The sequence below is a fragment of the Limulus polyphemus genome, unplaced genomic scaffold, assembly GCF_000517525.1.
Source record: "Limulus polyphemus unplaced genomic scaffold, Limulus_polyphemus-2.1.2 Scaffold98, whole genome shotgun sequence".
NCBI lineage: Eukaryota > Metazoa > Arthropoda > Merostomata > Xiphosura > Limulidae > Limulus > Limulus polyphemus.
The window spans coordinates 718962-742265 of record NW_013665708.1 but is presented as its reverse complement, the minus strand read 5'-3'; the positions used below and the strand labels follow the sequence as shown (position 1 = coordinate 742265).

Genomic DNA, 23304 nt, shown 5'->3' with positions numbered 1-23304 from the left:
AACAAATTATTTTTATCTATTCTTATCACAATAGTATCAGTGAATAATTCACTTACGCATTACCCCGTGTGTTACCACAATTGTATCCTGAACTTTAAATAATTGTCTTCTTTTCGTCAAAGTCCACACAGGCGGGTTCAATTACTTTAGAACATCCTTTGACAAGACAAATTATTCCCCATATCTCTGTTAAAGTATGAAACTCACTTTAAGATATCACCCGTTAAGGCTAATCACTCACACGCTGGCTAACTTCACGTTTTCTAACCTTTTTTCTGACAGAACTTCACTTGACTTGCGCTCGCTTGGTCACCTATATTTATATATTTTCCAACAGAGGCCTCGAACTTTCTACAAACAAAGAGATGATATGATGTAACAATACTCACATAACTAGAAAAACTTAGAGGCTTCAAGAAAGATGACGTCAACAATACTACAACAATTGAACTACCACACAACTGTACGACTCTTACCGAGTTACGTTATAACTATCCCCTTAAAAATAATTAACTTTAACGCTCTTGTTATGAAAACTAAATAATCATTAAATATTAGATCATTAAATGAACTAAATACTAACATTTACACTAAACAGCCTTGTATATCTAACATCAGCTGAGAAATTCCACTACCAATGCATAAAGTTTTGGTTTTAAAAAAATGCATATTAATTAATTGTTTATATGTTTTTAGAACAAAGCCACATTGGATTATCTGTCATGTCCACCGAGGGAAATTGAGCTCTGGATTTTAGCGTTCTAAGTCTACAGCCTTACCATTTTCCTCCCGGGGACTTTGTTTATCATTCCTGGAAAATGTATTTATTGTTTTACTTAATTATTTTGATTTGTTTCTTTCGTCCCCAGTCCCCAGCAATAAGGCTGAAGGACTTATAGTGTACCTATGGTCCCACAATACGGAGCGCGTTTTTGCGGCAACTATTTGCGAATCACTAATCTTCAGATCCACAGTCTCAGAACAACAACCACAAGTCCACACATGCGCGGCTCAATTATTTTTGGGGGGTTAAGTATATTTATGTGCAAAATGAAAATATAAATTCCTCGTTACTAAATAGAAATAATGGAAGCGTAGGATATTAATGTAAGTAATGTTATTGTACAAGACGCACTGATTCAAAAAGAATTTATACACAAATACAGTTATAGGAATTAGTAAAACAACTGTTTATTTGAAATATTTACAAAAGTTATGGCTAAATACAATTTTGGATTTGTACGATCTATAAACTTTAAATGTGTGCAATTATGGTAACTTATCTTCTTTACGAGAGACTGGGATTTGGATCAAAGGGTCGAGCACGTTCAGTGATGGAGGTACCAGGGAAGAATCACATCTATGAAATAAATACAAACACAATAATGATCAACCATCTTTTAGTTTTTAAATTTCAAAATATGATAGTATGTGAAGCAGCTCATAAAAGAGGGATGGGCCAAGCGTTGCTTCTAGTTAACGTGTTAAGCTGCGGACGAAGGTATTGCACTTTCAGTAGAATGAGAGTTATAAAAGTGAGAGTTAGTTCCATTTTTCGGTTTCAGAAAAGCAGGACGAAATCCCTATGGCGGTGGATGTTGCTGACTAGCTTCCCTGAACTAGAAATAGAAACTTAGGAATGGATATATCTGAATCAAGTGGTCTCTGTCATGGATGTTGCTGACTAACTTCCCTGAACTAGAAATAAAAACTTAGGAATGGATATATCTGAATCAAGTGGTCTCTGTCATGGATGTTGCTGACTAGCTTCCCTGAACTAGAAATAAAAACTTAGGAATGGATATATCTGAATCAAGTGGCCTCTGTCATGGATGTTGCTGACTAACTTCCCTCAACTAGAAATAGAAACTTAGGAATGGATATATCTGAATCAAGTGGTCTCTGTCATGGATGTTGCTGACTAACTTCCCTGAACTAGAAATAGAAACTTGGGAATGGATATATCTGAATCAAGTGGTCTCTGTTATGGATGTTGCTGACTAGCTTCCCTGAACTAGAAATAAAAACTTAGGAATGGATATATCTGAATCAAGTGGTCTCTGTCATGAATGTTGCTGACTAACTTCCCTGAACTAGAAATAGAAACTCAGGAATGGATATATCTAAATCAAGTGGTCTCTGTCATGGATGTTCATCCCACGTGCGCACAAGATACCTCTGAAGCTGTAAATTCCAATTTCAGAAAAAGGAAAATCAAGCTGTCATAATCAAAAGTAGAAAAATTTCTGTGACGTATTTTGTCACTATTGTAAGTGTATTATATATGAATATTATACCACAAATACGCACGAGTCAGACTGTGACTTGTGATCTAAAGACGTTAACAGTTTATATTTCTTGAATTCCTTAGTAAACAGACAAGCAAAACTGGACATTTGAGCACGAATTAAAAAAAATAACAGTTTGCAAGAAAAAAAATGCCAAATTTACCACAAAACTGTTTTCGTCTTTATTAATATAAAGTAGTAACTTTCCATTACTGTGTAACTTTTTTTTTTCTCTAGCTATTGTTTATTGATTTGTTCGTTTTTGTAGAGCAAAGCCACATTGGGCTATCTGCTGTATCCATTGCGAGGAATCGGTCCCCGGAAATTAACATTGTAAGTTCATATATTTACCCCTATCCCTCCGGGGGACTTTTCTAACTAAGAGTTGGTGGTATTCTCAGGTGAAACTGATTTCCGTACGAGTGCTAGATAGGTCCGCTTTATAACGGGAGGATCGATCAGGAACATTGTGAAATAAATTTGAGTTTAATTAAATGACTGAGTTTGAGCTAAGAAAATAAGTAGAGTGAACACGTGATGAAATCATTATTGTATATCTCAAAGCACAACACATAGTGTGGCTACTTGCATAGACGCTAAGTAGTCGTTCTTTACCTTTAGCAGTCGTTCTTCATTGAATTAGATCACAGAAGTCTTCTCTCGAGATATTTTTCTGTAAGCTGACTACGTTTAGAACTTGGCAAATCTGATGTGAATGTAACTCCTTATACTAATAGGAAAACGTCAGGTTTACCCAGAATGACTCGCGTTACCATGTGACTATTCGTTCTCTTACATCATAGCACAGGTTGTAACCTTTAGAACCAACTCGGCCAGTGAAGGACATTGTTGTCGCTGACTTGTTCAAACACAATGTGTAAAGTTACAGCCAAAATCTACATGTGCACAGTAGATACTATCTGCTAGAGAACAACAAATAAACAAATTTAACATGAAGGAGACAACACAAGGATTTTCTGGATCACATATTCATGCTAAAGCTGTATAGAATCAAACTGTATAAAAAAATCTTAACAATCCTAATATTAATAAAAAATTGTGAAAAATGCATGATATGCCTTTATATATCAAGCCATTATACGGATTGGAAAGTTAGGCCTGTAAAACGAAGGTTTGAAATTGGTAACGAAACCGTTTTGAAATTTAGCAAACATTGCAAACAAACTTTCAAGTGATACTTCATTCACTGCGGTAACTACTGTAATTGCGTTACACTGAACGTAGACGCAGTGGAAGAAACAGGATGTTTTCCAGGGAGGTTCGACAGGGTTGTTTTTACCATATTTGAGGAAGCTGAACACAGCACATGTGGAAAGAGGATGGGTAGAGGTTAAATACATCACCACCACCCCCATCCCAGCAAAAGGGCATAAAAGAGTGCAGTAAGCTTCTCCAACAGCGTCTGGGGTGGGGTTTCAGCCGTCAATGCAATTTATTGATTTAGAATATCTAAAAGACAACAGGAGACATTAATTATGGTTAAGTTCTAAAAACGTTTATTTTTTATGAAGTACAAAAAATAACCTTAATCCGAAAATAAAGTACGCAAACTCCCCCTTCTCATATAGACACACAAAACTAAATTTACATTCCCCTTCCTCAGTCAGCGCCTCATCATGCTCACAGAATCAGATATATTTTACATAGAATTACAGCATACTTCTGTGCAATTCTGAATACCGAAAATGCAAAGTCGGAAATGACTGACCTAAAATTAAAGCAGGCATTTTAAAGCACACAATATCATATTTACCTTCTGATTATATAATTTTTTGAAATGAATTTTAAGATATAATAATAGATCTTTTGATTTTATTACATTGCGCATGCGTGAAGTAACCCGTTTTATATATCTTCCATACCGTAAGTCAGTGGTTCTCAAACGTTTCAGGCTCTTGTAGCACTTTTTTGTTTAATTTTTTAAAATTACAAACCCAGGCCTAATTTTTTAAAAAAAGAAAAACCTTGTAACAAAAATTAATTTTTTTTCAATTACCCATTAATGCGAAGAATGCGATTGTTTTTTCTGGCACGATTGAAGAATGTGCGGTATCATTTTTGTTAATTTTAAGGGAAGAAAATACTAGCGAGTCTATGCAAGTAGAGGGTGAGTCTGATAAGTGAGGAGAGTAGTATGCATATGCACGTGGAAAGCTCAGATAGGGCTTATTAAAAGTTTATGCTTTTTTATGTTAATTATGTCTTGTACCATCGACATTAGCTCCACGTACCAACAGTGATAACATACAGCATTAACAGTGCAAACAGATTTTCTTATTAGATAAATATATCAACAATGTCCGATAAGCACATTCAGAACTTAAATTTATCTTATAACAAAATGGAATCAGCTACTTCAGGAACTTACTTTCATTATAGCCATCATAACAATTTCAGACCATATTAAAACCTAATAGTATTTTTGATTTCAAAACCTGCATTCTGTTCAGTTTGAGAGTCTCTGCTGTAAGTAATCGAATACGTAACAAGTGGCTCTTGTGTATACAGTGAATATGAATTTTATTTATGAAAATAAGGTTGAATTACGAAAATGTACTGTGCAGCAAACGCCTAAAAGCTATCATAGTAAATGATGGGTGCCATGCTTTGCCAGTTAGGGAATTTAACCGTTTGATTTTCACAGATTTTTGGATAAGATTAAAATTTTTGATACTGGTGATATACGAAGTAACCTTATTTCTGCGTGACAGTTCAAACGATTTGAGCATTCGTAAACATTATGCCATTTTGCAAGTTAAACATTATAAATTCCTACTACGTACTTCACGTACAAGTCACGCTCTAAAAAGGGTTAATCTGAAATATAAGCTATAAGTTTCTAGAAGTCATAATTTTTTACTTTGCTCTAGATGAGTCAATCCATCCCAAGGCTTGAGTGAAAAATGCCCCAAACTCTTTCACTTCGTTGCCGTCAGGTTTATTGTTGTCGTAAGCGAAAAGGTCTGTTACTGACGTTTTTGTTTACTGATCTTAGCTCTTATTTTTATAAAGACATATAGCGCAATGAATTCTTAAGTGGTGTTAGACGAACCTTTTGAACCCTATTTAGGTCCGCTAATGAAATAGACAGACAGAAAGATAGATGGATGGGGTGATGCAATTTTTGCATCTGTTATAACAAGAAAAAATATATTAAATCTGAAATTACATAAAACAAACAAGCAGTGGTATAGATGTATCTTTGGATTTTTATGTTGTTAACTTTCTTTTACGAAGATAGCACTTTTAACTGTTGATTTATGTAACTTAGTTATATCTTTGGTGTCTGTGTGTCTAAATAAGCTTACCTGTATTTCAGTTACTTCACGGAATCAAGTTTCGTGGAATCATCCATCAATGTTGAGTAAGTTTGTGTTCGTACATGTCATCTGTATATAAATGAACAGAACATGGAAGTTGTTCTGTTGTTTATTATTCATCAGAAATCGTGACAAACCGCCGTGGTGTGCCGCACTCACAGTCTACACCTTAAAACAAAATTGACCAACCAGAAAAACTTGTATTGATTGTCAGCCGCGTAATGGTTTCATACTAGTTCAGTACCGGTACTAGTGGGGATACAAAGGGTGCAGTGCACCAGGACCCTAGTGACAAGTGGTCCCCAAAAATATTCAATATTCATATCTCAAATATATTATAGAATTGTTGTTTTTATCCATTTGGCATTTATTTTTTTAAATATGTATATATATATATATTGCCATTTCCATACTGCCTATAAAAGTAAACTAAGAATTAGGGGGTATTATTATGAGTAAATCTCTGCATCAGGGCCAGAGAAAATCTGGCGCCAGGTTTGTGTAATACGCCCCTCCAAGCATAATCAAACAAATCGACGAATCTTTCCATTTCCTTGAATTATCTTATTTTTATTTTACTGTCTAGACATTCAAAAAACCTGCCATAACTGAATCGCAACTACATTGTTCACTTTTAACGATGGCCTGAAGAAATTAAAATACAATCCGACGTAAAAAAACAAATAAATAAATCCGCGAGCTCCCTAAGTGTTTAATAACAAACTCTTGACACGATATTCACAAAACAATTGTGACATCACCTGGCAAGCAATACAATACCCTGAACACCAGACGGGCCTGGCGTCAGCTAGATAAATCGCTACCTGCATGGTATTCTGAAAGTGAAAGTAGTTATTCCAAAAGACAAATTAACTGTTTGTAAAAGCAAGTAAGATCGGTCGTTTGTTCTGGCGCTAACATTCTGCTTGATAAGACGTCATATTTTAACGTTTAGAGTTTTTCAAATTGTTTTATGCCAGCAACAGCCCGATGGCACATTCCAAATTCGCAACAATGCTGCAAGCTGACGTAATAACTGGGAAGATTCCGCGCATGCTTGATTTTTAACGTTTTTTTTTTTTTTGTCATTATGTTTGTTTGTCGTTAAGCACAAAGCTACACATTGGGCTAATCTGTGATCTTCTCACCGTGCGTATTGAAACACGATTTTTTGCTTTATAAGCCCTCAGACTTACCGCTGAGCCAAACGGTTTCTTTCTTTATAACATCAAGAATCGTTTAAATTTAAGGTTCTTAGTTCTTCTCATAATTACTTTTTTAATCTAAAGGCAAGGTATAAAAGGTATTGAAGATTTGTTTATAGAAATGTCTCACATAACTTATGTTAAAATTGATTGAGCTTTTATATTAAATACTACCCACGATCCGCAAAACATTTATGTTAATTTTCATGCTCTTTAATTGAATTTTTCTTATTCTGTCATTTTCACGCATGGCATTTAAGCTACGCTTTCTTGTAGACATTATGTGTTAGGTCGATAAATCCTGGTCTATTTGAAAAAGTTTACTCGGTCAGACAAACAAACTCACGTAGCTGTAACTTTGTTTAATCAAACTACATATACGTAACTTTATTTAATAAAACTACACTTACGTAACTTCATGCAATAAAACTACACGTAAAGTAAACAATAAAGTATAGTAATGGTATTTTTAAACACAGTTATGAGCGTTCGGTGTATAACACAGTTTTACGATTTGAAACAAAGAAACTCGCACAAACAAAGAATAAAAACAGCTTAAAGGTGTTTATAGCAGTCTATGAAACGAGCCGAAGTCAAATTATTGCAAAATAATGTAAATGTAAACTTGTAATGAAGGCAAACTGAATTTGCAGAAATGTCTGAACGAATGTTCACAAAGTGATAAGCATATGGTTTTGAACGAACTGCACATGCGTATTTTAGACCTAACTAAGTCGAGAAAGCACATGGCAATTGTATTTAATGTAATGTTATTTTTTAGGAAATTACACGCAGGTTAGGTGTTGTTTGTGTGAAATAATTTGCAAATAAAAAACTAAAGTTGAAATTCAAGCCAGTCGTCACATGATGATAACGACATTGTGCCATCGTGCAGCACACTCGTGCATTGAAAAGTTTGACTAAGCAAAAAAACATGCAAGGTGGTTATGAATGGCAAAGCCAATATGCAATCTGGACTCCTCGATAAAAGGCCTTTTGAACGATATGAGATTTGTAGCGTTTAATCAAGTAATTTGCGAGAAATGTTCCGGACAGACAAACTGACAAATGCAAGCGTATTATTTATAGATTTTCTGGTTCACTGATTTCTCTTCAAGTATTCTGGTAGGATCTGCAAAATAACAGGAGGTTCTAAGGAAAATATATTATGAAATTAAACTGAATTAATTTGGTTCGGACAAGCGTATTATTTATATAGATTTTCTGGTTCACTGATTTCTCTTCAAGTATTCTGGTAGGATCTGCAAAATAACAGGAGGTTCTAAGGAAAATATATTATGAAGTTAAACTGAATTAATTTGGTTCGGACAGAATTTAGAGTAAAGAAAAAACTGGACACACTGTAAAACACATTGAAAACAATTCTTATTTGATACACAATACATAATCAAGATGACTGCACCATTACTGGAGGTTAAGGCCTCCCAGAAAAAAACTAACACACACTGTAAAACACATTGAAAACAATTCTTATTTGATACACAATACATAATCAAGATGACTGCACCATTACTGGAGGTTAAGGCCTCTCAGAAAAAACTAACACACACTGTAAAACACATTGAAAACAATTCTTATTTGATACACAATACATAATCAAGATGACTGCACCATTGCTGGAGGTTAAGGCCTCTCAGAAAAAACTGTAAATATGTTCCAGAGTGCGAAAACGTAAGTACTTTTACACAATTGTACAATGTTGCTCTTCTCATCATTAATGATTAATTATAACAAACAAGGGTAAATGTATCCTCAAGGTATCACCTGTGGAAAAAGATCTTTGACCGTTTTTATGGAGCAGGTTATATTTCCTACAAGAAGGCACTCGTACCATAAGGTGAATGGCCAAAAACGTCAGAACTGAGGTGGAAGAGATTTACCATTTCCTGGACCACAGTTCTACATTAAACCTATATGTCTTTATAAGTATGAAAATTTTGAAAAATTTTGGATCAACTTTATAATTCACTTTAGAAAAGAAAGGAGACACAAAATACCTGGTTTGCCTTCCTACTGTACACAGTAAACGTAGAAGCATAAAAATAAGCTATAAAATATAAATCTTTTAATACGTAAGTTATTCTGTAATTCATATTTGTCACCACACGATATGCACTTTTAACCTGTTACCTACTCTATGCGAAAGTTGCAATTATTAAACTGTTTGAATATTAAAGTTGTTAATCTGCCGTGTTTTCAGAGGGATTAGCGACTGTAGTAACTTAATATTCAAAATCAATATACAAAATAAAAGCCGAGTGTCGGTCGGTCACGCTCGATTTGTCCGAATTTCGTGAGTTACACGAATCCAGTTCCACTTCTTCTATTATATAACACCTCTTTTGATTGCCCGCTCCCATTTTTGTTGAATCCAATCGCTAACTAAATAGCTCCTAAATTTCGGCACTTTTTCTGCTATGTAAAAGTTCAGGCATGGAGTTATGTGTGTGACACCACATCATCATGACGTCAAGCTAGGTAGGATCCGGAAAGCCACGGAAGTGCATTCGCACCCTATCAACGCCTGTGAAAAATAAGTCAAACATTAGCGAAAGTCTATGCTTGGATCTTATTACGAAAAAGCCTTTGTTAAAACAAACTGAAGATAACAAGAGGACGACTTTTTCTCAAAAGAAGAATAGGTGTGTATGCAATCACATGGTCATCGTATGTTTTAACCTTTATTCACAGGCACCAATACCAATATGTAGCATCTTTTCTCAGTTATATGTAGTAGATTCAAGAGCAAAATGTAGCATGTTCCCGGGAAAAAAAAATTATATTTCTTTTATTTATTTATTTTACGTATTGCCAGTTTTATACGGAAGAATTTTTGGTTTCCATCATTTTTATTGAACTAATGCATCATAATCGTATAGTGTATTTGAGCCACAGTATTTTTATTAGGTTTTATTGTAACCTGAAACAACTACTTCATGAACGTTCCTAAGCTATATATATATATATTAAAAAAGAAACTTGTATTTTTCACTAACTGATTCTCTAGATATTTTACTACAGGTTTTTTCAGTCTTTAAATGTTCATAACCATGTTCTTTATTAAACTCTATGTTGGCACGAGACACCCTATCAGACTTTATCTTCTCAAATTAAATACTTGAACACAATATCATGTTTACATGTAGACTCAATTATTTTCCAAAACAGTTTGTTTGTTTGTAATTAAGCACAAAGCTAAACAATGAGCTATCTATGCTCTGCCCACCACGGGTATCGAAACCCGGATTCTAGCGTTATAAGTCCGCAGACGTACCGCTGTGCCACTGGGGGGGGTCTTCCAAACCAGAAAATATATTTTTCAATATTTTTGTGCCGTGTTACCCATTATGTTCGAAACATTATTTAATATTGTTAATGAATAAAGTGGTATATTTAGAAAGATATAGTTCAAGCTATAAAATTGTTTGGGTAATGTTAAGTCACTATAGATTTTTTTATGTGTTCGAAACCAGATTTTTTAAATATTTTTACTGCTCATTTTTGATATACATGTTTTCAAGTTTTGTATTCATAATCTTCATTTTTGAACCAACCTCGAATTACAGAATTCTGTAAATATTCGTTCATTGCATATTTTGGTTTGAATTTCGCGTTAAGCTACACGAGGGCTATCTACTCTAGCCGTCCCTAATTTAGCAGTGATGAACTAAATGGAAAGCAGCTATTCAACGTCACCCACTGTCAACTCTTCAGCTAATCTTTTACCAACGAATAGTGGGATTGATAGTCACATTATAATGTCCTCATGGCCGAGAAGGATTCGAAACCGCGACCCGCACATTGCGAGTCGAGCGACCTAACCACTATGACATGCCAGACTCATTTATTGTATAGGCATTCATATAGAAAATTAAATTAGCTTATAGTTAACCAAATTTTCTCTTCGAGTCATACATAATTAAGTTTAAGTGATATAAACCCTATAGGATGCTAAAGGAAGGCCTAAATGAAATCTTTAATGTAAAATAGCTAATCTTTATTTTAAAATTTCAATATATTGCATACTGTTAGATGCTCTAACTAGAAAATGAATGTGTAAGAAAGGCTAACAGTACAAAACCATTCTTGTAGTGAAAACATTCGACAAAGCTATTCCATAACAAGGCCTGGCATGGCCTGGTGGTTAGGGTGCTCTACTCGCAATCTGATGGTAAAACTGATAGATAACAAACCATATCCCGACAATGAAATGCGTTATGATAACAAACCCCGTCATGAAAATGAAATGTTTCATGATAACGAACCGCGTCAGGACACGAAAATAGCACGACATTACATCAGAGCAATAACACGCCTCTTAACAATAACATACGCGTTGTGACAACAGTTATTTATTGTATTCGACTATACAATTCAGATGGAAACGATTCTATTTTATTCATAGCTTCTAATAAAACGCAAGTTAAATGTGTCACACAGGACTGTTCTATGACTTAGATCCCCCCATTAATTAACATGATATTTTCTAAGTTTTCTCTTTCAGTTCGGTTTGTACACAGAGAGTCGCTTAAGTAAACAACTTAACTTTCCTGGTGCTCACAAGACATTTAGTTCACTAATTAGCAGTTAGCCATGTTTTCTTGCAAGAAAGATAACTCATAACATTCTGAGATGGACAGATGAAATTTATAAGGATAATGGCCAGGGGCTGACACGCCCTTGCACTCAGTTATTATGGGCGAAGATTACGTGTGCAAGGTGTGGTCGTGAACTTGAATATATTGATGTTATTGTGTTTAGGTTTCAAAACCATGTTTACTCTTGTAGAGTAATTTTTTTATAAACTTTAGTAATTTCAAGGTTTTGCCAACTTTTTGTGAACTGTAACCTTAATTTTTCTAGAATTTAACTTTTGCATTGTTCAAAGTTAGTGTTTGAATTTTGCATAACTTATCAGGGTTATTTTTATCTTACATTCTAGCTTTCTTTTAGTGTAGCAAATAAGGGAGATGGTAAGGTTAATCTATTAAAGGTTTCTTCACACCTGACTTTCAGTTCAACGCACCCATCACAAACATTTGTCTTTGTTTTGTCTTGTTTAGTGTATTGTGACTTTGACTGTGTTTGTTTTTATCTTTCTTCCTGATGAACTTAAAGTTCAGAGGGAGAGAAACATAATCGTACTCTTAATAATGCTTGGAGACGGCTTGAATGAATAATGAAGAAAAACTTTAATATAAGTTCAACATAACAGCAAATGTACAACGTTTCGACAAGGTTTTGTCATCGTCAGGTACCTGACAGATGTGTCACTCCATCCCAACTGACTGCATTAGCAAGCGTAGAAGAGCCAGAAGTGAGCTTTTGTTCAGACTCTAGAAAACTAATGGGTCCTGAGTTGACTATGGGTACCAACTCGGGAGAGCACAGCAGACAATTTGTGCCAAAGAGTGTGATGTCAACCCAGCTCATTTAGGGTTGAATGGTATTTTGCATATGATGGCAAGAATGTACTGTGGAGCAATAGAGTTCTTGGTTGAAACATTCAGTGGCAATCAGAACGAACTCAGCCAATGCATGATACATACTATCTTCTGTTGGAAAGCAAGCAGCAGTAGCATGGATTGTGATTGGTGCAATGGGGGACAGAGTGCCAGTGTTGACCTATAATTATGGATCATCAATAATCCATAAAATCAACTAAGCACACTGGAGATGACTGATACTGGCTCTAATATAGTGTTGCTTCTATTGCACAGTCAAAAATCAATCCGGCACTAACAGTGCATCTGAGTATCTTAGTTGATGGTTGTAGCAGCAGATTAGACACAGTGGCAAAGTGTAGGAGAACTGCTAAGTATGTTGAACTGTATGGCCAATTGGGGAAAATTATAATCTCTCGCTATCACAGAGAAACAGGCGATGAGAACCCAATAAAAACTACACTGATGATATAGCCAGCTCTATGATAACACAAATGTTAAAGAGCAGGATCTTACAGCTCTTTGAGAGTGTATGGTCATCTCCAGCGGTGATTATCGGGAAGAAGGATGGCATTAATCATAAGTGCACAGATGGGATAAATGTGCACATTATACAACCTTTTATAGAGTACCATTTAACACAGTATTAAGTATTTAACGTCAGAGTTATCAACCATTCATTTTACTCAACATTGCTGATTTAGTCGAAGTTCATAGAAGAGTAGAGTAAATACCAGTTACGATATACAAGAATATTGAAAAACTGTAAATATGTATTTCAGAGGCTCTAGAGGTTATCCAAGTGCAATATGTAAGCTGTAAGACAGACAAAAGTATTTTCACTCTTCACATGAACATTACTTTACACTCCGACTCAGACTGACAACATTAGTTCACAAATATATCTTGAGTACAAATAGTTTTGTAACACACCTGAATTCTTTGTAAAGCAGACTTGTATATTTTACTAAAAGCTTGCAACACTTTATGAAAAATACACGTAGTCCATTTGGAATTATAGTCAATATTCCATTTTCCAATACATCATTCGTCCAATGACCGACCCTTTGAACATTCATTAACAAGTTCTATGTTGATTTCCATAGAGTGAATGGTATGAGGCACTTTGCTGCCTTTCTGTCACCATGAGCAAATGAATGCCTGGATGCATTGGAAGGTACCAATGGTTCAGCACTTTAAACCTGTTAGACAAAACCGATTGACGAGAGCATTCAAATCTGTCTTCAGTATGTAGGATGACTTGTTTGAGTTCAAAGTCATACTCTTTGGCTTGTGTAATTCTCTGGTCAGTTTCAAGAGGCTAATGAAGCTTAAGCTAAAAGATCTATAATAGGAGTGATGCCTGGTATATGTGGATGATGTCTTGGTACTTGGTTAAATGTTCTACTGTGACAAACCTGGACATGGTTTTGCAGTGCATAAGAATAGCAGGAAAAAATTGAGACCTGGGAAGTGTGTACTAATGCACACACACAAACATAATTTCTTGCTCATACCATTGTTAGAGAAGGCATCTTGTCTAACCTTTCAGAGATCACAGCAGTTTGAGACTGCCCCCAATTCTTGAAATGATGAGAAGTTTGAAGTTTCCTTGGATCAGTCATATAATCAATGTTTCATGGCAATTTTTTAAAAATGTTTGCACCAATGTCCACTCATGGTAAAGCTAATGTGCATTTCAGGTGGAACAAAAAGTGCAAGCTCATATTCCTGTCCTTGAATCATGCATTAGTGCAAGCTCCTGTGTAGGTATATCCACAATAGGATTGTGGGTTCCTGTTGGATATTGATGCCAGTGATAGTGGAATTAGGATGATGCTGTTACTAGTGCAGGATGGGGCTGAATGAGTGATAGCATACAAGAGTTTTATGCTCACAGCCACGAATGCAGAAACTACACAATGAAAAAAGAACTGCTTGCATTTGTAGTATTTATGAAGCACTATCAAAATGACGTGTATGGCAAGAAGCTCTGTGTATGGATCATGCATCACTGAAGTGGGTGACGAATCTGCAAGGGATGATCACATAATATTTTGTTGAAAAACTGACGACTGAAACCACTGTATGACCCTTGTGGTCAAGAGTGGTTTATTTCAACAAAATGTGGGGATGAATTTTTATGATGACCATTTGATAGTCACAAGCTAGGACAGTTATTTGGTCGAGGAACGTAAATGGGCTGTACGACTCTTCCTTTCCAAGCAACTGATTTATTTTTCATCGTGAAATGGCAGTATAATATTTTATGAAAACTGCATGTCCTTATCTCTCAAACATGCTCTGGCGTTTCGAGATAAAAAACTCTACTGTGTACTAATCTCTGTGTGTTCCCCCACGTGCAGTGAGGAAGTTGTGTTCTCCACAGGCACAGAAAGAGACCTGGATCTACGATTTTCAATGGAATAGGTTTTGTTTCATTGGGGCTATCTATATTTACTTTGCTGAGAAGCCAACTAAGACGAGTGGATCGACTTGTGTAAGACAAAACACTTTCCCAACAGTTTACAGTTGGTGGCAGTTCTGAACTGTAAATTCCTCTTGACTGTGGGTTATTTTATTTATCCTCAGTTGTTTTAAAAGTGTAGTGATATACAAAATAGTGACAAAACGAATATTAATTCCTGTGATGGGAATTTTGGTTGAAAGTTCTCGTTCAGTTAAATTTCAATAGGATTCATTTTTTTTCGTAAGATTCTAATCAATGCTATAAGTGTAACTACCAGTTTGGCCGACAATTTTAATTTCATTCCTTTAAGTCGCACGCTCAATCCTTTTTTGACCGCACATTTTTTCACACCTAAGGTATAAACTTTTAGCTCATAGCTCCGTCATCTCTTAACCGATTTGAGATCTAATTACAGTTTTGGACTCATGAAGACAAACTTCTTCGATTGATGTATTTGACAACGCCCAAGGTCCCATAGATTAATTTACTCAAATCCTGTCTAAAAGAATTTCAACTGAAGGGTAGGCTGGTAGAGATCTTGATGAGTAATAAAATCGAAGCTGGTATATACGCGTCCCACGCTTAGTATTGCTGGGGCACGAAAATATAACTAATAAAAAGGAAAAAAAAAGTCTCATAGATTACGTTACTCTAATCCTGCCGCGGCTATTGATGATTCTTTCTTTTTATTAGATATTATGGCTTTTTGTCCATACACACCAACAAACCACAGCAAGAAAGTGACATTCGATAGTAACCAACATTAGCTTTAGGATCACAACCCTATTATTCGGAACAGACCTATACTTTAAAAAACCAACCAGATTCTCTAAAATATATTGTGGTAGAGTTTTCCTCTCTAGCTCCCTTTATAGTAACGCCATGGAATCTAAATTAACAGTTTCTTGTCATCACCCACGTGCACCCGGTAGAGCGGTATCAAGCATCATTATTTACGCTAATTATTTTTGTTGAGTAACTTTGCACACGTAGCTCACATTCTGACCAAATTTGACACCTAATTGTAATTTGTAAAGTTCTATCTGTGTACCAAATTAGAACAAAAATCCATAAACGTTAAGTATGTTTTCCATCAAATAAAATGTCCGTACTTTCGGTGTGAAAAAGAAGAAAAAGGAAAAATTCAATGAAACTTGGAGGTTTTATATCTCGTGTATATCTTAATGGATTGTATTGAAACTTTGTATGTGAAGTAAGATTCCAGTCCAGCATATTCACGAAAAATATGTGATAGTTTGGATTACCACAGTTCGAGCTACAGAAGGTGGAAAATCGCTAAACTGTTACTCCTGTTAATAACACATAGTGTGTCCTACAGGTTGTTTTGGCCGCACGACACACTACCGTTTGTCTTCATAAATAGAAAATATACTTTAAAAACAAGAAATTTGAGACTTGAGGTCTCCGGTAAAACGTAAGCCTACTTTTTTGTATGGTGATACAACATCCACCTACGAACGCAGGTTAATAACACGTATATAATAAACAATGTCCTTAAGTATTATAATTTAACTGTAGCTACTTTTATCACTACATTGCCTTGGAATATTACTCTGAAGGAAAAGGAACACGTTTCTTCCGTTAAAGAACAGTTTGCTTTCGTAATTTCATATAAAATAATGGCTACTCTTGCAAAGCTTTAACATAAACAGAACCATGTTTTGTACTTGATACTGCTCACATAAAATAATGTGTAGAGAATATAAAGCATATTAGTATACTCATTACGGTATTAAAAGCGAAAACTACATAAAACTAAAAATGAAAAGCCCGAAAAACACCGATTTTAAGATATCTATAAAACAGCTAAAAATAAACACAGAAAAACAGAAGCCCTAAATATAATGTACTCGACACTCTGTATGTTAACAATAATGTGTTTGATAAATTGTAGATTATAAATCCTATGATTCAAAGAACCAAGTTAATGCAGTGAGCTACAGAACTTACTATTAGTATAATCCATTAACAATTTACCAGATGCCAAAAACACACTTTTCTCACACATGGTGATGATAAAAGGCGAAGTTAAACCTGAGAATTAACTGTTTGTTTGAAGTTAAGCATAAGGCTACACAATGGGCTATCTGTGCTCTGCCCACCCGGTTTCTAGCTTTGTATGTCCGAAGACATATCGCTGTGACACTGGGGGGCGAGATATATAGATATATAAATAATTCCAGTTGTAAGCTGACTTTATAGATAATGAAACATCAACAAGACTAAACGTAAAAACTAATTCTTGTTATCAGATTTTAAGTTAACTAAATTAATTTATTCATATTGTGTAGATATGATTTACAATAGCTAGAAGGTGACCCAACAACCACTGAACATGCTGAAATTGTTCTTGGCTTCCTTACTAAATAAGAACGCTATAGATAAACAAAACATTTAAAAGAGCAATTTTGGAGAGGCCGATTGTCGTAATTTTCTGTAAAATTTTTAATCCTAAAAAAAGTAACAAGAAGAGTTAAAACTTAAGTTCTGTGTTTTGTTTAACTAAATACTGAGTACTTGAGGTAACCTTTTAATAATCACGACCTGAAATAGTATTTAATTGAAAATATGATTTTATTTTTTTAGTTACAACAAACATATTAAACATATACTCATAGCAGTGGCGTTTTTAAGATATGTTTCATAAGGTGGCATAACGGGGCTAAAGCTAGTTTGGGAGGCAGAAAAAATTAGCATTTTCATGTCAATGAGAGTCACAATGTAGATAATTCAAAAGTCTTGAAATAATAAACCTCAGATGGCATTGCTGGGGTTCAGAGTTCTCCAATGGGGCCTGCCCTCATACCATTCCAGTGGACACGCCCCTAACCCCTAGATCAAAATGATTTTTTTTATTATAAATTTTAAGTAGCTTCCACTGAATCAACAAAGTACAACGCGATTGGCGCATTACTTAGGAGACAAGTAAATAGTTCCAGTGTTATTTTCAATAAAAACAACAACTAAAAACGCTGAAGGAAAGTTAAGAGAACATCCTACTTTTTTCGCTATGCAAATATTTCACATAAAAGTCGGCCAGAGTCTACAGCTCTACAGTTCTCGCGTTGTCACACCTAGTCTGCGAGATTTCCTGGTTCGAAAACTCTTTTGAATTACTTCATACTGTAGATAGTTTAAAATACACACAAAACCGTTGGACTCTTACACAGAATTAAAGTGTTTAAAAATACTTTCTGCAGCTGAATCAAAACTAAATGAATCCTCCCGTTTCTACAAATCACACTATTTTGATGTTGAATAAAGATTCCGTACTTCGTGACAAATTTAAAGAATACATACATACATATATATATATATATCAGGTGTACCATCTTTCACATTCTCATTAAATGTACTCTAAAATCACGAAAAATCAGCTAATTCAGCAGTTCGTGGGCTTATAGGGTATACTAGTCTTACCAGAAATGTAAATAGTCTCAATTACCCAGACCTACAACATATATATGTACGGTGAAATAAATAATGTTACTGAATTTTATAATTTCTTCTGTTCTTGGATTCATATTTTGTATAGTCTTCAATGGGTAAACTGACGTATATTTATTCCCCTAGATTAATAAAAATACCCCACTTGCTTTTTGTCAAGGAATTGTGTCAAAATAAACACCATTTATTTTGCAATGAGAGCCATTCTCCTGCCACTAAAAATAATTAAAAACAAAGGGAACATATATATATATATATATATAAACGTGATACCACATAATGTGTTAAACTATGATAATACCAGGAACCAGCTAAATATCACTCGGCACCTGCTTTCACGTAAAAACAACTTTTGGCAACTCACGTGAACAGTTTCTGGCAAGAAGTCATCTATAAAACTAATGTATAAAACAAACAACGAAACGAATCAATTTTTAGTTATAACAAACCGGTAACTCCAGGAACACACATTAATAAATATCAGTATAAAATTAAGTATACCTTATGATAGGAAGACCAACATTTTTATACATCCATTTTTTGTATTGTTGTTTTGTTTTTGTTTTTTTCGTGACATATTTCTGGGCCAGACACCAAGTTCTATTTTCAAAGCGCCGTGAACTAACTTTGGATGATGATATAAAAACAGTTGAAATTTTTTCCAGAAGGGAAAGTTGGCCTTAAGTCTAGCACTCGAAGGCTGACACCCGGAAATCGAGGCTGTAGCAAGTACGCGTAGGTTTTGGAACGAACAGGCGATGTAAACAAACCAATAATTTACATGGTTCTGTGTGTGAGTTGGAAGGCAGACGCGACGCAGACAGTCATTTTTGATAGACATTCGGGCTTGTCGAGAGCGTGTTTTTATAGGTGCCAGATGGCAACTCACTTTCTTTGAAACCTAGATTTCAGTGTATTGTGAAAATACAATTCTAAATACCACTGCTAAAAACCTGTATGGAAAAATCGTTATTTTCAAAAGACTAAATTGCTACAAAACATATTAAATCAATTTCTCTATCGATCGATCGTCGTGGACTTTATGGCTATGCTATTAGCGAACTTGTTAAACGGTAAATATAAAATAATCATAATACTGCAAAACTGTCCATTGTTACAAATTTTAATGAAGTGTACCGATATTTCTTGAAATCAAACAAAAGTGTAGTCTATTGTAGAATGTTGTAACATTTTTAGAGTAGTTAGTTCAAAAATTGTAAGTTATATAAGAGAATGATTATGATGGTTGAAAAGTGATTCAGAATCAGAAAAGATTTTGTGAGCCAGTGCTGTTCTAGCCTTCAGGTATTGTTTAGGCATGTTGGATTAGGCTATTATTCTTTTAGCGTAAACACCAGTTCAAAAATATAGTATAGAAAATGGTTTAATCTTCGTCAAACTAACCATATGAAAAGCTTTGAGGTAGGTCTTTGTGAACGCTTTTTGTGTAGTTGTCCCTCAATTAGAGTACTGGCTCCTGGTACTGATTCTAAGCAGTTTTTTTCCTTGGTCATTTAGCTATCTCGATTTGTAGGGAATTTTAAAAATTAATTACTGAATTAAAGGTACTTTTTTTTTTCAAGGACCACTTCTTTCAAACATTTTAGCGTTATAAAACTTTTCACTGGAGGCTGAGAAATGTGAACATCCACCGATATCTCAGTGAAAGTTAAAATATATTCTTCTGATTTTATTGTCGATTAATTTATTAAGTATACCCCGCAAGTAGCGATAAAATTTTGGTTGATATCAGATAGTACAGAACGACGAACAACATGGCAGACAGTAAAGTTAAATTAGCAAAAGTATGAGATTAAACATTTTATGTTTTGTGTGTATGGTTTTGGCAAAGAACGTTAACTTTTTTTTTTCAATAATATGGCACTTCGTGATAAAAAGCTTACTGTACATGTAAACAAACTTGTGGACTTCTAGGGTTCTAACCACTAGAGACCACTGGGGTTAAGTGCTCCAAGCAGCCCTAACCAGATCGTAAGTCCAGCCTCCAAGTTACCACGGCATAAGCGATGGCCTCACATTTTATACAGAGTGCACCAAGCTGATATAATCCTCATCTGGGTCTTTACGGAGTTGTAGACAGGCAAACATAAGAGGTAAAGTTAAGTTTAAAAGCAAATGAACTTTTAATGTTGTAAAAGGAAAGTTTAATTTAATTCATTTTAATTTAAACGTTGAATATAGTTTGGTCATGTACTCAAAATAGAGATAACGCTTATCTAAATATACACAGAATACCAGTTTCAACAATGTGTTACGAGTACAAGGCACATATATGTTTCAAGTACGATACTAGTATATTTTTGTGCTTTGATTACATTAATATGTTTCAAAAAATAATATTGGTATATTCACATGTACTTGAAATACAAGCATAATTATATTCTTCGTAGATGTATAATACACTAAAATTATACAATACTAATAGTTTACTACTAATAAAAGGGTTTAAATATATCAGCATTATACTATTAGGAGTATAAGTTCTATTGTGCATATTTTTAGAATAATATCTCATACTTTAAGTGCTCTAGAAATGTAAATCATTTACAATAAACGTATACTAATTTAGGATTCAAATTGGTCAAAGTAACACACTTTAAGTATGCTATTTGTATAATATTTTATCACAGAGTTCTTAATATCATAACTAATCATAATGCATTGCAACGAACCATAATCGTTCACGTACGTTATGCCATTCTTTCTATTCGGCACATTGGATAAAATTGTAATATTGCAAATATACTAGGTATATAATTATTTTGAGATCAAACTGTTCGGAGATGCTCAGGCATCTTGGCCTCGAGTATCTTCACATTCTACACCCCTAGGCCTACTTTCTCTCACTCTCTAGAGCTCTCAATCCTTCCTATGATGTCTGATAGGCTTGACAGATCCGCTCTGATGACATTTAGTATTATGTCTGTATAAATTCCCTGCTTAGAACATTCCACCCCTGGACTTTACTTTACTACAAACCTCTGGACTTCACGAACTCTTCCTAATACCGACCCTGGACTTCACGAACTCTGCCTATTACAGTCCTCTGGATTTCACAAACTCTGCCTACTGCCGACCCCCCGGACTCACGAAATCTACGATAATTCTTGTCGTCACCACTTCACTGCTGTTAGTACTCCCAGACCACATGTTAGTACCACATCCACCAGTGAACTGGGAAACAGAAAATATATCCTACGAAGATGACAACGAATTATCTTCATCCTCTTCATCTAATAATTCTATTTCTGTGGCACCTTAACATAAACTGCCTCATCTGATCACACAATAAGAGCTAAATGATCTAATTCGTCTCTAACAAAGCAGCATGGATAAGAATATTTTGAATAAAGCTATCATAACTCGAAACCTTGTTGCATTTTTTTCTAGCAGCAGAGATGTGTTTTTTTTTCTTGGTTACCCAATGTAATCTACTATATGCATATGTACATAGCTGCGTGCAGGACGTGGATGTAATTTAATGTTTATATGGCAGGTATGACTCATGTATCATAGCGATTATTAACTTATCGTTACAACTGTATTGATGTCGCATATCATTTGTTTATATATAGGGTGCCTGCTCCTTGGACACGACGCTGATTACAGGATCACAGTTTTTTTGTTTTTACCAGTGCATGATCGAGTTCGGCCATGTTCCACGTCTAGGCTGTCTCCCATAACAGAAATCTTTAATCAATACTTTAAAAGGTAGCACCAAGCTCGGTTTCGAGCATCAGATTGGCAATCACGGTGATGGCTGATGGTAAGCGTTGAATCATAGCCAAAACTGCGTAATTATGAATTTTAAAGATGTTGCACATTAAATAGCCATACTTGAAACTGACTATAAGGAATGGTAAGAATCGCGCAAGCAGGAGATGATGAAAATGATGGCAATTCTAGGAGAAAGTGGGGCAGAAATTTTGAAGCTAGATATTTTAGTTGGAAAATAGTTAGTTTCGGATAAAGTGTGCAGCAGTGACGGCACACCAGAATTTAGGGTGGTAGAAGTGTCACAATCCAAACTCTATTAGAAATAGAGGGGAAAAAAGGTATATTAATATAATCAGTTCATAATTGTTAATTAACACGGTTTCGACACTAAGATGAAATCTGGCTAGCTACAGCAAAACTATGACTGCCTTACTATGTCCAGCGCAAAGGACGAGGAGGAAGAGAACATGGGGAAATATAACAACTATAAGAAATATTTCAAATGCTTATTTGTATACAAATGTTATATATTACTGCACATTGTCTGATATTTGCATTGACTATATATGCATGCATCTTTACAACTTGGAAAGTTCATATGGCTAGCTATATATACGGCTTTACAACTTAAAAAACTATAAAGTCTGCATGTATATATATAGATATAAATACTAGCCAACATGCATTGCATGTGCATACATGTATAAAACTCATGCGGTTACAAAATCCAGTCCATGTACCTTTCCGGTATAGTTCAGTAGTCCTTTCAATACAGTGTTTACAGACTCCCCATATAGCTACAGGATATAAATATACTAGCTATATATACTTTGCTAGCATATACATAACATATAGTATGTTGATCTCTATGTGTCATAGTGATCATACATACAGTACCACTATCAATGATATCAGGAGCAGTAGTCATCCAATCTGCAAGAAGCCAGTCCAAAGGTTGTCATTGTTTCCCGAGAGAGCATCATACACCAACTATGTATTTCATTAAACTAAACTGTTTCAAACAGAACAGTGTTGCTATTATACAGATTTATGTCTATGATGACATAAAAAACAAGATTATTAAAAATTGTTAATTTAAAAGGGGGAATAGGGATCTTCAAAAATAAAGAAACAAGATAGCTAACTTAAAGTGAAAATGCAATCGAAAAAATAAACAAACAAGCTTAGTGTTGACATTATTTACTCAAGCTACAAATCCCTGTTTTGACTCTCCTAAATATTACAGCTTTTAGATATTGTAGTTAAAATAGGGGATTTGTAACTTGAGAAAGTAATGCAATACGATGTCTTTAACTTTAAGTCTTGTTT

General features: G+C 34.8%; 1 protein-coding gene across 3 annotated transcripts in view; it reads left to right on the top strand.

The window, feature by feature from the left end:
* LOC111088544 (uncharacterized protein C20orf85 homolog) overlaps positions 1–23304 on the top strand; it is a 72892-nt gene that overhangs the window by 11654 nt on the left and 37934 nt on the right. For 2 of the 3 annotated variants that reach the window (XM_022399020.1, XM_022399014.1), the window contains exons 1-2: positions 18949–19310; positions 20173–20351. The gene's annotated coding sequence lies outside the window, so the exon portion shown is untranslated. Of the gene's footprint in view, positions 1–18948; positions 19311–20172; positions 20352–23304 lie in introns of those variants that run through there. The other variant, XM_022399027.1, reaches the window with a different exon arrangement.